Below are 14,658 nucleotides of genomic sequence, written 5' to 3' on the forward strand. Positions count from 1 at the left end.
AGTCCCGGTGAGTGAAGCCAGGCAGGGGAAAGACCTAGTGAGTGAAGCTAGGCAGTTTGGAAGTTCAGGTGAGTGAAGCCAGGCAGATGGAAAGTCCTGGTGAGTGAAGCCAGGCAGTTGGAAAGTCCTGGTGAGTGAAGCCAGGCAAGGGAAATCCAGATAGGTCAAGGTTGACCAGACATCTGGTGAAAAGTCCAAGCAGGGAGCTTGGCACGAGAAAAGTCCAAGTATGGAGACTTGGCACGGAAAAGTCCAAGCAGGGAGCTTGACACGGGAGAAGTCCAAGTATGGAAGCTTGGCATGGGAAGTCAGAGAGGGCTCGGTAGCTTGGTAGCTCGTAGCTCGGCAGCTCGCTCTCCGGACTAGGTCAGAGAGGGCTCGGTAGCTCGTTCTCTGGACCGGATGGAGTCGGAGAGGGCTCGGTAGCTCGGTAGCTCGGTAGCCCGGTAGCCCGGTAGCTCGGTAGCTCGGTAGCTCGGTAGCTCGTAGCTCGGCAGCTCGCTCTCCGGACTAGGTCAGAGAGGGCTCGGTAGCTCGTTCTCTGGACCGGATGGAGTCGGAGAGGGCTCGGTAGCTCGGTAGCTCGGTAGCCCGGTAGCTCGGTAGCTCGTAGCTCGGTAGCTCGGTAGCTCATTCTCTGGACCGGACGAAGTCGGAGAGGGCTCGGCAGCTCGTTCTCCGGACTAGGTCAGAGAGGGCTCGGTAGCTCGGTAGCTCGGTAGCTCGGCTGATCGGTCTGGTGACCGATCAGTAACCAAACAGAATGCTTCTGTGGATTATCTGATCGGTCTGGAGACCGATCAGAAAGCAAACAGAAGAAGAAGAAGGAGAAAGGTTGATCGGTCCAGGGACCTATCAGACTCCTCCTGGACCGATCAGGGCATAGCCTGATCGGTCCAGGCTTAGCCTGATCGGTCCCCAAGACCGATCAGAACACTCCTGGACCGATCAGGAGTGTGCCTGATCGATCCAAGCCCTAGCCGTTGCGACACAACGGCTAGTTTATGTGTCTTCTTCTTCGCAGGATATATATCGAGGTCTAGGGCCTCTACAAAAATAGTTCTTGCTCTTCCTCCTTACGGCGATTTGAGCTTTGCTGAGCTTCTCTTCGCTGAAGCTTCGTGTGAGCTTCCCTCGACTGGTTGATCAGCTGCTGTTGGCATCATCCGTGAAGTTGCTGCTTCATCAACGGACTTAAGTCTGTTTCATCAACGGACTTCAGTCGACGAGAAGAAGGCAAGCAAACTTGGTAGAGTGTATTTACATTCATATTTTCCATTGTTTCTTGCTTTATTTCTTGTACTCCTTTATTGCTGTTGCAAAGTTATTGTGACGAGGTTTCTCCACCCAGAAGGAGTTCATATTAGCCGGTTTTCCGGGGTCTCATCCACCGACGGATAGATAGGCTTCGTCCACCTTACGGACACGCCGAGGAGTAGGAGTTTCATCTCCGAACCTCGTTACATCGACGAGTTTGAGGTTTGCTATTCTCCGTTGTCGTTTCTATTATTTATTTCCGCTGCGCTAACCTTGATTTGTAGAAAGAAACGAACGATTTGGAGCGGCTATTCACACCCCCCCTCTAGCCGTGACCATCGATCCTAACAGGTACTTCCTGCTTTGTCTCTTTAGTACTTTGACCTTAGTGCATGATCTATGTTTAGATAGTTGCTATATTTACCTTGACTATATTGTTCTTACTTCTTGAGCTTGATCTTTTATTTCTTGATCTTGTATGTTGATATATTTTGTTATCCATTCTATTTATGACCATTTAGCATAGTTGTAGATATTGAACTAAGTTATAGGCTTGATATTTATTCATACCCGTGTATTTGTAAGATCAAACCATAGTTTAGGATATCAGGTTTCCTACTTGACCTTGTCTGTTATTTAAGCTCATGCTTAAACACTAGTGAGGCTAGATCTTTCTACGTATTATTATATTGTTATATCTGACGACCATTGTCTCCCATTCGTGGTTGAGAGAGCTATCAGTAATCATTGTTATATCCTATCGACAATTATCTTCCACTCTTGGTTGAGAGAGTCATTAGTGATCATGATATATATGAATGCCCATGAGACCATTCGTGGTAGCGAGCTCACGTATAATCTGTAGCTAGACAGCTACGTATATACCCTATCTGCCCATGAGACCATTCGTGGTAGCGAGTTCGCCTGTAGATATTAACTATTTACTTACCCTATCTACTCACAAGACCATTCATGGTAGTGAGTTTGCCTACAAACAGTGACTATTTATTTACCTTGACTGCCCATAGGGCCATCCGTAGTAGAGTATTCTCCTACAATCAGTTCTTGTTATATACTTGCTATTTGTCAATCATATATTTGTTCATGTAGGCTGGGATGTATCGTATGCACTCCCGATTTATTAGTCACACCTAGTTAAGTAGGTCAGTGGAGGATTATTATTGCTGGTTATGCTTTAGTTAGCAGATGATTATAGTGATATACTTACTTTTGTAGTAAGTATTTTTCTCAGACTATATACCTTTGCTCTCCTTAAGTTGTTATCATGCACTATCTTCTATGACTCATATAGTCATTTGGACTCAATACATGTTGTATTCTTCTTCCTTTATGTAGCATGTAGATGATATATGTATGGAGTTTCTTGGAGGATCCTACTTGCCAGTCTCATGTCACATCGAGAGTTTTGTTTTTGTTGCTATTTTTACTTATATTTTAGTTTTCTGAACATGTTCATGTAATAATTAACTTGAGTGTGGCTTTTTGCCTTGTGTTGGTGTTTTGTTCGGTTTGAGGTTTGTTGTGAGCTGGGTCGGCTCGTAGTCCGTTGTTTTATTCATGTAGTTTACCTTATGTCTTCTATTGTGTTTTTCTCCTAGTCGTGTGGGCTACTATTTATCTTGTGTGATTGTGGTTGTTTCCAGCCATGTGGGCTGATGTTATTATTCTTGTTTAGCCTTGTGATTATGTATCTAGGTTCCATATATTGTCATAAGAGGGGTAATATTGTCAGTTTGTCGAGCAGAGACACCTCTAGGGTGTGACAGATTCTATAAGAGATATGAACTATTTGTGTGAGTACAACAAGTGATTCAAGTATTCTATTCTTCATATCATAATTTGAAACGTGACAAGATTGATTGATGGGTTGTTTGTAAAACCAATGCAGGGAAAAAATTGAAGAACATTGGGAAGATATTTCATATCAACAAGAGGAAGTTGTGAACATATTTCAGACTGAGGAATATATTATTTTAACGTTACGAGATCCTAGTAAAGTAGTGATAAACGTGGATGTAAGTGTAATTCATGAGAATGATGATGATGATGATGATGATGATGATGATGATGGTAAGAACGATGATGAGGATGAGAATGACAATAAGGACTTTGATACTTGATGATGGGTAAGTTTCGTAGTCTTAAGATGACGACCTATTTTCATATACGATAATGTTTTTATTTATGAGTAAATTTAGTTTTAATCTAAAAATTTACAGAACTCATAAGTTAATTAGTTCTTTATATACTATCACATTAAATGCATTGTATTTTTTCCTATATGTCATTACAAGTAGCATCTCTCCATTTGTTGCACACTCTCTGATATGTTTGCAACTATAGTAAGTTTTTTTTATGTTCTTCATTATGCATTAAATTTAATTACTTTACCCTAACAATTTTGGTTAACAATCTCAACATGGTGGGCACAAATGAACTTCTCTTGACCAGTCTACTTCATCATCGGCCATTGGACCTATGACCTCCTTTCAGGTGTAGGATCTTCCCATGCACCTTCGCCAACACCTTTTTATTCACCATCACCAGTACCTTCATCAATACAATTGCCCATGCATGTCCTTGATTTAGATAGAAACTCAATTGCTAAGTTTATAGACACTCGAGAGTTTATAGTGCTCAAAGATTCGTAAGTAGTATAAAATATTTTATTTATTCAACTATCTTAATTATTTAACATTGTTTATTTTTAATGATAGATTTTTAAATTCTATACGGGTTATTCACGATATTAATTGAATCGTGAATAAACATTGAGGAGGTGCTTCAATGACATATACAAATACTTCAGCATCCACCAAAGAGCTCTGGTGGAATAAGTTTAAGGTATATCCCCTTCAATTAACATATGAAATTAAAATGAATATAATATCAATTTCTTTTTCCATTTCAGTAGGCATTCAATTTGGACTCGAGTGAAGAAATGGAAATAAAAAGAATATTTAAGAAAAAATATGGTGATCACATACAACATGTACTGAATCATACTAAAACTAGGGGGAAAAGCCACCTTGCATCACTGATGAACATTGGGTCATGATCTCTAGTGTTTGGGAAATTGAGGAGAGCAAACAAAAGAGTCATCAAAATAAAACAAACTAAGCTTATAATTCTAGAGACTCGTCTGCTACATATGCGGGAGGCTCGATTAAAATAGATGAGTATACACATAGATTGGTAATTTTTTAACTCTCTCACTAATTCTTTTAATCTATTTTATTATTTCTAACAGTGTTTTTTTAGACCAAGAAAATGTGGAAGGAACTTACATTCATAGATACTTTCACCCACACATTTAGAAAAAAAAAAGATAAAACTTAGAGTGCAAATAGAACTAAAGAAAAAAAGGTTTCGATTAATCTATATTTGATTTTAATTTATAACTTAGATTATATTCGTTATGTACCTTATCTCTCTTTAAAATATTATTATTATAATTTTTCTAGTGACAATACAGGATAAATATGATTAGCTAGAACTAGCACAGAAATGCTCATAAGCTAGTGATGATACTGAGGGATTTGAGCCCTCGTTGGTAATAATATGAGCTTATGGCTGGAGGCGGGTGGGGGAGCGAAAGGGGGAAGGATATTGGAAATGAGTTCCTTGAGAATAACCCATAGAGTTGCTGATACATCTTCTTTCACCTCACTGGTAGTAAGGGTCCAAATAAATATCTTGACTAAAGAGGTTAGCCATTTGAAGGGGATAATATTGCAAAGGGATCAAGAATGTTGTAAATGGATCAACAAATGTTACAAAGAGATGATGAAATTAGTGATTTTGTGCCAACAATAAGACTTCATAATATGACATCTTCAGTTGAGCTCCGTTCTAAGTCAAATTCCTCCCCGTGCCGATAACGATGGTGGCGATGACAATGATGATGGTGGCGACAACGATAATGATGATTGTGATGATTCTTCATGACTTTATTTATGTATTAATGTTATTTGTTTCATAATTAATATTTTGAACATTAATTATTTGATTTTAAACTTTTTATTTTTGTATTTTTTTTATTAATACTGTTAATTTATTTCAAATAGGGTTGGTGAGACCAAGTAAGCTGGTATAAATTGAAAATCCATATTGAAGGAAGTAAGTATTAAGTTGTGTTAGTTTATAGGATTTTCTTTCTTTTATAAAAATAATCCTTTTTATTTGTTTATTTTGATACAGGAAAAGAAGAATAATTGATGGAGAAGAAAGTGTTTGTTATAGAAGAAGAAGATGATTTGGTGATGTATCCTATTGACTTTTTATGGATTTGATATGTAACCTATTGACTTGTTTGTATGGATTTGATATGTAAGATGTTTGTTTGTATGAATTTGATATGAGTTTGATTTGTAAGATGTTTGTTTGTATGGATCTTGTTTATTTGGTTTTATTTTGGCAATTTTTGAATTGTATGATTGTAGATTTGGTTTAGAATATAAATATGATGTGTATGTTGTGAAATAGGATGTGTTGTTAAATAGGATGTATTGGATGTATATGTTAAATAGGATGTGTTATATAAACAAGTTTGAAAATGGTTGATGTATTATATTAACACGATAAAATGGAAAAATCGTTATGTGTCTGGCCAAAATTGTAGCGTTTGGGACAAATTTAGCGAAGAATTATTTTTGTCTCCAAATTATCATAAATTTACTATGTATCACAAATCTATGACGAATCCATTTTTTATTACAGATTTGGTGACAAGTTTGTGGATTCTTCGTCAATTTGGCAAATTAGCATATTGGCTACGAATCTGTATTTGTTGCAAAGATGTGATGAAAATAGTATTCATCACCAAATCTAGGACATAATGGGGATTCACTACAAACCAGATTTGGCGATGAATACTATTTTCATTTCCAAATCTACAATGAAAACTAGATCAGTCGTCAAATTTAGGATGAAAATAGAATTTTAGCATAGATTTGTGTTGGTAATTTTACGACGAATTTTATTTTCATTGCAAATTTACAACAAATTTTGCAACGAAAATAAAATTCGTCGAAAATTCTATGATGAATTTACATGTTTTCATCCTAGAATTTGGTGATGCCTAATTTGAAACAAAAAAAAATTCATTGCAAATTGATTTTGTGATGAATTTTTTAAAAAAATTCATCACAAAATTCATCCCAAAAAATCTTTTTTTTTTTATAGTGGTTGAAACTTACAATTATAGATAATAATAGATGAAGAATTATAACTTAATGACTAACCTAAATATCTCATCAAAATAACAAAATCTCTTTACCAATGTCTAGGTTTATAACATTCCAGAGAATCATTACTTTTATACTTTATTTTTTAAAAAAAGATCATTTGTATACATATTTAGTTGTGGAACCAAATTCCAAGTTCTATTACAAAGAAGAGTATCAAATTTCATAATTATTTTTAATGCCAATTTGGATATTTGATGACTTAAATTAAATTGGTCAGCCAAAGATGCAAATATTGTTAGAGCTCTTAGGAGAAGATATTGAATGCCACATGATGGATAATTCTTAGAGATGACACTTAAGGTTAGGATGAGGTCAAAAGTTGTCTCTAGGTTTTCCTCCTAGGGAATAATGCACCAGGTTAAAGAGGCAGCAAAGATCATGGAGCTTTGAAAAGGTCAATGAGCCAAGTGAAGCCGTCTCGTCAACTTAAAAATATAGTGGAGTATGGGATGCACCATTAGAGATCTTTGGAGACAAAATTAGAATTTCATCAGCTCAAGGTAATAGTACATGTTTGGGTGGTGTATCAATTTTTCTTGAGTTTAATGCAATATGTTTGGAAAGTCTCCTGTAGAAGAGCTTAAGCAAGCAAGATGTTATAAAATAGACAAGACTCATCAAAAATAATATATTTCTAAGTTTATGTTTATTATATGTTTAGAATATAATTTGAGCCATGTGTAACGTGCACAATTGAAGATTCAAAGAAATGTACAATCCAGCCAAATAGTGATTATATAGTTTTTAAAAGGTAATTGTTAATTAAATTGTGGGGTAGGTTGAGATGTAATTATCAGTGGTGACATCATTGTCCTTATATATAATAGGAAAAATAACATGATTGAAAAAGGTCGAAGTAGTTTTGACTGTGTTTATACTTCCATTCTACAAATTGCTATAAAGTATAAAGGTAACACACTCAATGGACTATACCCAAGGAGTTATAGTGAAGAGATTGTTACTTCCACTTTAGATAGAGTCAAGTGAGAGTATTTTGTGACCAAAGTGGTATTCAATGTATTATCTCTCTAAAAATGAGAAAGTATGTTAAAAAGATTAGACTTTATTTTCAAAGAGAATATCAAGTGTAAATACTAATGTGATAGAAAAAAATAACACAATAATAAAGAAAGCCTCTGATAAACAAAATAGGGGAAGGAACCACACATTTGAATGATTTATTTTTAGTAGGAAATTGGATACATGGCTAGATGAAGCGAAAGGTTGTTTATGAATTTTTTAACTTGCCAACAAGTGAAACATAATCATGACGAAGATGAAAGAGAGATAAGTAAACCATAATAATTATTAATAACTTACTAACAAGTTAAAGAGAAGCATGACCATGATGGGTATGTTAGGCTAATTTATTTATTATAGTAAAAGGTGATTATGTTCATCTCAGACACCTTTCACAATCTATTTCCAGATTATGTAAAGAAAGGTAAATCATAGGGTCAACTTATAACCGACTGCCAAGTGACTAAGGATAGGAGAAGTTTTTTGATAAGCTAATTTATTTATATCTTTACTTATGAGAGCTAAGTAGAAAAAACTTAAAAGTGATAGAGACTTCTTTTATCTAGTTTTTAGATAGAGTAGAGTCGCTTTGGTTTCTTTATCATCCAAAAAATATTCATGAGGGTGAAATTTAAAAGTTTATTTTTATTAAGGGTGAATTGACAAACTGAGAATAAATTTTTAATGACTTACTGTAACGACCCGGTCCCTTGGGCGGCCCCACTGGCACGCGGCCCATTTGGCGGTCCCTTGGCGTTCCCTTGGGCGTCCCAACTGGCGACCCCTTATGTCGTCGACCGACGACCCTTGGCCGTGCCGTTACTCACTAGGTCTTCCCACCCCTGGCCAATGAATTTTTGTCTTCCCTAGGATTCGAACTCTAGACCTCCAAGCTAAGTACTAGAGTTTATGAATCCTGGTAGATCACCAGTTGGGCCGCCCAAGGGACCGCCAATGGGCCCTTTTTATTGTAACGACCCAGCCCCTCGGCCCCACCGGCGGCCCATTTGGCGGCCCCTTAACGGTCCCTTGGGAGGCCCAATTGGCGGCCCAAACTAGTGACCCCTTATGTCGTCGACCGACAATCCTCGGCTATGCCGTTACTCACTAGGTCTTCCCACCCCTGGCTAATGGATTTTTGCCTTCCCCAAAATTCGAACTCACTTGGCTACCAGGATTCATAAACTCTAGTACTTATCCTGGAGGTCTAGAGTTCGAATCCTGGGGAAGGTAAAAATCCACTAGCCAGGGATGGGAAGACCTAGTGAGTAATGGCACGGCCGAAGGTCGTCAGTTGACAACATAAGGGGTGCCAGTTGGGCTGCCATTGTGGCCGCCCAAGGGACCGCCAAGGGGCCACCAGATGGGCCACCAGTTGGGATGCTTAAGGGGCCAAGGGACCGGGTCGTTACACTTACCAATACAAAGAGTATTGTGCATGAAAAAAAAAATTAATTCGATGAATGAAATAATACGTTCCCAAGGTGTTTTGCAAACATGAATTTTTGCCTACTTTCATCATGTTAGATCCATGGTAGCACATTGATTCCTAGAGGATGCCATAATTTGACATGATGAGTGGCTATAGATCATTGTTGAAACTCTTGATGTCACTAGCATATTCATTGTACTTGTCTATAAAGAATTAATAAACACACTAAGGTTTAGAAGTAAAGGATCACTTGCCTCTAAAACTCTCAAGAACTAGCACCAAAATCCTCCTTGAAACTCTTCGTTTATAGCATTCAAGTTAGATATGATTTTCACAAATCAATCGACTATTCGTCACCATCAGTCGATTGCTTCGCTAAATTCGAACGTTTCACCTACAAAGCAACTCTTCCACCTTAAGTTGAGTTTCCAATTTGATCTAGAAATTTATGTTCGTTGCAATAATGTCATTAGTCGAATCTCTCACTCAATAATTGGCTACTCAACTCGATTGATGTTGATCAGTTAAGTTGATCAACTGATTTTCTAGCATTTTATTTGCTACTATAGTGTTATCAATTGATTCCTCAAACCCATCAATTGATTGATGTGACCATCAATCAATTAATCTAATCCATCACTTGACTTTGCGTGCCCGCCTTTAAAATCCCTCAAAATCCAAATTTAGAGTTTAGAATTTCATCAGTCAATTGTTACACCCTAGTAGTCAATTGATACTTTTGTTTTAGTCTTACCAAGACTGAATTTTAACCTTACCTAGTATCTAGTTGACCTCAATTTATTAGGACTTCTTTTGTTTAGCATTCGATCAACCTTGATCTGTTTGGATTTTTTGATGCCTATTATACGATCAACCTTAACCTGTCTTTATCATTACTTAATATTCAATTAACCTTGACTTATCAGGGCTTCACTATTATCTTTCATTCAGTTAACCTTGACATACTAAGACTTTACCACAATCAAACATCCAGTTCTTCTTGACATATTTGGACTTTCTTATGTCAAATGTTTAGTCTTCTATGACCTACTTGAACTTCATGTTTCATGCCAAATATTCGATCCTCCATGATACACATGGAATTCGCGTCTCATGCCAAGTACTTGATCCTCCATGACCTACTTGGACTTCATTTCTCATGTCAACTCCTTATTGGTCTTCTGATTGCCAAATTTCCAATCAATCATGACCCACATAGGCTTCTCTCTTATCAACTCTTTATTGGACTTTCAACTATCAAGTGTTCAGTCCTCTATGATACACTTGGACTTCGTTTGTGATGTGCGTAGATTATATATAGTATTTTGTATTAGCGCGCATCCTTCTATATTCATTGCCTATGATCTATGTTTTTGCCCCGTTTATCATGTTAATTTCAGTAATTATTATCTTGCATTTAGAAATCTGCTCAGTGCTTGTTTTAACTTTTAGGAGTAGTTTAGAGTGAAAAAGAACACTAAAGATGCAAATGAAAATTAATTGAAGCAAGGAATGGAGTGTGCAACTCATCTCAGAGGCAAATTGGACCTGGCCATGCTTTAAGCCACAGCCAAGGAACAAGAAGACACTGGCTGTGCCAAATAGCACAGCCAGGAAGTGGACTCAATACAAATGAAGACTAGGTCGTGCCTCAGAGCATGGCCAGAAGTTGTCCATGTCATCTTCTAAAGTCAAATTGGGCTTCGTCGTGCCTTGAGACACAACCATACACTTGAAGGTGTAGTTTTGAAGAGCTGGTCGTGCTAATTGTCACAACCTAGAAGAAGCAAAGCAGAGTTGCTTTGCTTTGGCCATGCCAAATGGCACGGCCTGGTCGTGTGGACAGAGACAAACTAGCTCTGGCCATGCCTTAAGGCATGGCCAAGAAGCCAGCAGTAGGGAAGGGTCGTGCCATTTGGCACAGCCAAGTAGTTATGGCCGAGATAAATTGGCTCTAGCCATTCCAAATGGCACAGCCAGATGCCCGAGCCATGTTCAGGTCATACCTAGAGGCACGACCACCCCATGTCTCACTTCTATTTAATGGGCACTTCATCTCCTTGCTAGGGGAGGAGGATCTAAGGGCAGAAGAAGAGCATCTAGATCAAATTCTCACATTCGAGGACGTCATATGAACGATCTAAGGTTGTTCCACTGCTCCATCTTTGTCGACATTCTAAGATCTACATCCAAGCTCTTCACTCGACACTAAAGGATAAGTTTCTACTCCCCTTCCTTAGGGTTTTGGAAATTTATGTGTTTTTGAGTGCTTGGGTTGTATTTCTTCTTATTATGAAGTAGATTTATACTGTTCTAGGATGTAGGAAGTAATTGTAATGCGTGGAAGATATAAACTCTATGGAATTACTAATTTCCTAGTTTGATGAAGCTTGTATGCACTTGTTCTGTTTAATAAAATGCTTGCATAGATGTTTTCCCTTATGATTATAAATTTGTCGATCTAGATTACATTTTTGTATGCATAGATCTTATTTCTGAGTTAGATATATTGATGTGTGTCTATATTGGGACTATGTGTGAACCTAAATTTTCATTGATCAGATGCATAAATTGTCATCTCTTTTAAGTATAAGTTCCGATATAGTTCAGCATGACCTTAGGATACTTATTTGAAGTTGAGTATCTAAGATAACTATCCTTCTATATGGAACATAACCTCCTAAGAGAGGATGATTCTATGTATGGATAAGCTTATCACTTGACTTAATGGGCTTCTCCTAATCATATACTATGCAAGTGACCTACGTAATCTAAAGATGTTTACCCGGGGCAGACCTTGTGACAAGAGGTACTCTACTAAAACTTGGACTCTCTAAGTTATTTCTTCACTTGATGGCATACTTGGTTACTGGCTGGGAAAGTACTCCGATCCATCATTGTGGGGTGGAATTCGGTAAATATTCAGACTATCCTGCAAACATACAAGCTAAGAACTAGGAATGGGTCAATTTGTAGCACAATATCCACCATTACAATGAAACATTCGACCTAGAATATTTTCTGAACAAAGGATTTCCTCAGTTACCTTTCTTACTCTTATTTTTATATTTTAGTTAAAAATCTCAAACCAAACCATTATCAATTTTGTCTAGTTAAATTCGAAGTGGAGGATCAACTAGCATTTAATCTTCAATTCTCGTGGGATCGACTTTTATAAATTTTATTACTTGACGATAACTGTGCGCTTGCGGTACATCACATCAAGTTTTTGATGTCATTGCCAAGGATTGAGTGTTTTAAATCTAGTTAGTTTACATTAGAGTTTGTCTAGACAATTACTTCAGTTCTTTAGTTCTTTTATTCCTTCATTTCTTATTCTCTATTCATTATCATTTCTTTATTGTGTTTTTAATTTTTGCAATTTCAATTATGCAATTTGCTATCTTAAAAAAATATTTAAAACAATAAATTCCAGTTTGCCTCTTGTTAGTTAATTTGTGTATGCGAAGAAATACTGCAGATCTTTTGCCCGTTGATCCTGAAATCGACCGGACATTTCATTGAAGATTAAATCTACAAAAGAACCAACAAGAGCAGAAACAAAGAATCATGGTGAACAAACCTTTGAAGGATTATGCAGCGCCTTATGCAAGAGGGTCAAGATTTAGTATTCTAGACCTACAGTTGAGGCCAATCAATTCAAATTAAAACTAGCTTTTATTTCCATGGTTCAACAACACCAATATGGCGATAGCCCGATGGAGGATCGAAATCATCATCTTGATAACTTCAATGAACTATGAAGCACAATGCATATTAATGGAGTTCCTTCAGAAGTAATTAGATTATTACTATTTGGGTTTTCCTTGAGGGATTGTGCAAAAACATGGCTAAATTCTCTACCTCCAAACAGTATCACTTCCTGGGCCCAATGTGAGCAAGTCTTTTTGGATAAATTCTTTCCACCAAGTAAAATAACACACCTTCGAAATCTCATTGCAAGTTTCAAATAAATAGACTCTGAATCTCTTTATGAAGCTTGGGATAGGTTTAAAGGAATGCTGAGAGACTACCCGCATCATGGATTGGAAAAGTGGCTCGTGATTCACACTTTCTACAATGGGATTAATTATCAAACGAAGGTTTCCTTGGATTCTACCACTGGGGGTGCATTAATGAACAAGAGCCTTGATGAGGTGGAAGATATTATTGAAAGTGTGACACAGAATCATCACCAGTGAGCCTCAAAAAGAAGTTTGGAAGTGATCAAAATACCAAGAAAATAAACGTGGATGCCCTTGACTTAATTACAACAAAGCTTGATTCTCAATTGAAGTAATTTGAGAATATGAATGGGCACCCTATGAATGTGATTTCTATATCTTGTGAAGTATGCGGAGCTTTAAAACACGTGAAGGATGCTTGTCCTCTTAGAGCTATCAATATGTAATTATCTCAAGTGGAATAGTGTGATGCTATTGGTAACTACAATCAGAGGCAGAACAATCCGTACTCCAATACTTACAATCCAAGGTAGAAAAATCACCCCAACTTCTCATACAAAAGCAATCAAGACTTTGAGCAACAAACAAGACAATATGCAAATCACAACCAAGTCGATTAGAAAAGCAACTTGAGGAGATACTAGCCAATCAGAATGAAATGAAATCCGATACCAAGCAAATGAATTTCTAGTTGGACAACTCTGAAAAGCAGATAAATGCAAGAATGGACAACCAGGACAAGCATATCAAAATGCTTGAAAATCAAGTTGCTCAAATAGCTAGTTCTTCTTTCTCAAGAGTACAAGGAAATTTCCCTGGTAAACCAGAATTAAACCCCGTGGAGCATTGCAAGGCAATTGAGCTAAGAAACGAACGGACCTTGGGTAATCCCCAAGTGACCGCTACAGTTGAAGATGAAATTAACCTTAGTGAAGAGTTGTTTACTTCTTCCTTACATCTAGAGCAAGATAAGAAGGAAGAGGAGATTACCATCGAGGTTGGAGATCTCTCACCAGCAATCAAAATTCAAACAGTTCCATTCCCTCAAAGATTGGTCAGAGCCCAGAAGGATGTAGAGTTTGAGAGATTTTTAGAAAAGATCAAGGAAATTTGTATTGACATACCATTGTTGGATGCCCTGCGTCAAATGCCTAAATTCACTAAATTTATGAGAGGTGTAATTTCAAGAAAAAGAAAGAAGGAAGGATTTGAGACTGTTGCTCTAACTAAGGAGGTTAGTGAATTACTTCTAAATATGTTGCCTCCTTAGCTCCAAGATCCAGGAAGTTTTTTAATACCATGCAAAATCAAAGATACTATTATTGACAAATCCTTTTATACTTGGGAGCTAGCGTCAGTCTCATATCATTTTCTATTTGTAAGAAGCTAGGTTTGAGTGATTTGAAACTGACTACCATCGCACTTCAACTAGCTGATTCCACCTGCAGATATCTGCTGGGCATAGTTAAAGATGTGGATTAGAGATAGGAAATTTTATCATCCCTATAGATTTTATGGTCCTAGACATGGAAGAGGACCCAAAGATCACTATAATTCTTGGAAGGCCTTTTCTCACCACAGCAGGAGCAAATATAGATGTGAAGAATCACAAGTTATCACTAAAAGTTGACAAGGAAGAGCTTACCTTTAACTTATCTCCAGCTTTATAGTATCCTTATTTTGAATTAATTTCAAATTCTTCTTCAAGTACTTC

At 37.1% G+C, this 14,658-nt stretch overlaps 1 pseudogene; it reads right to left on the bottom strand.

The window, feature by feature from the left end:
* Positions 1 to 12,929: 12,929 nt before the first annotated feature.
* LOC122044660 lies at positions 12,930 to 13,027 on the bottom strand (annotated as a pseudogene).
* Between the last annotated feature and the right edge of the window lie 1,631 nt (positions 13,028 to 14,658).

This window comes from Zingiber officinale, chromosome 2A, assembly GCF_018446385.1.
Source record: "Zingiber officinale cultivar Zhangliang chromosome 2A, Zo_v1.1, whole genome shotgun sequence".
Lineage (NCBI taxonomy): Eukaryota > Viridiplantae > Streptophyta > Magnoliopsida > Zingiberales > Zingiberaceae > Zingiber > Zingiber officinale.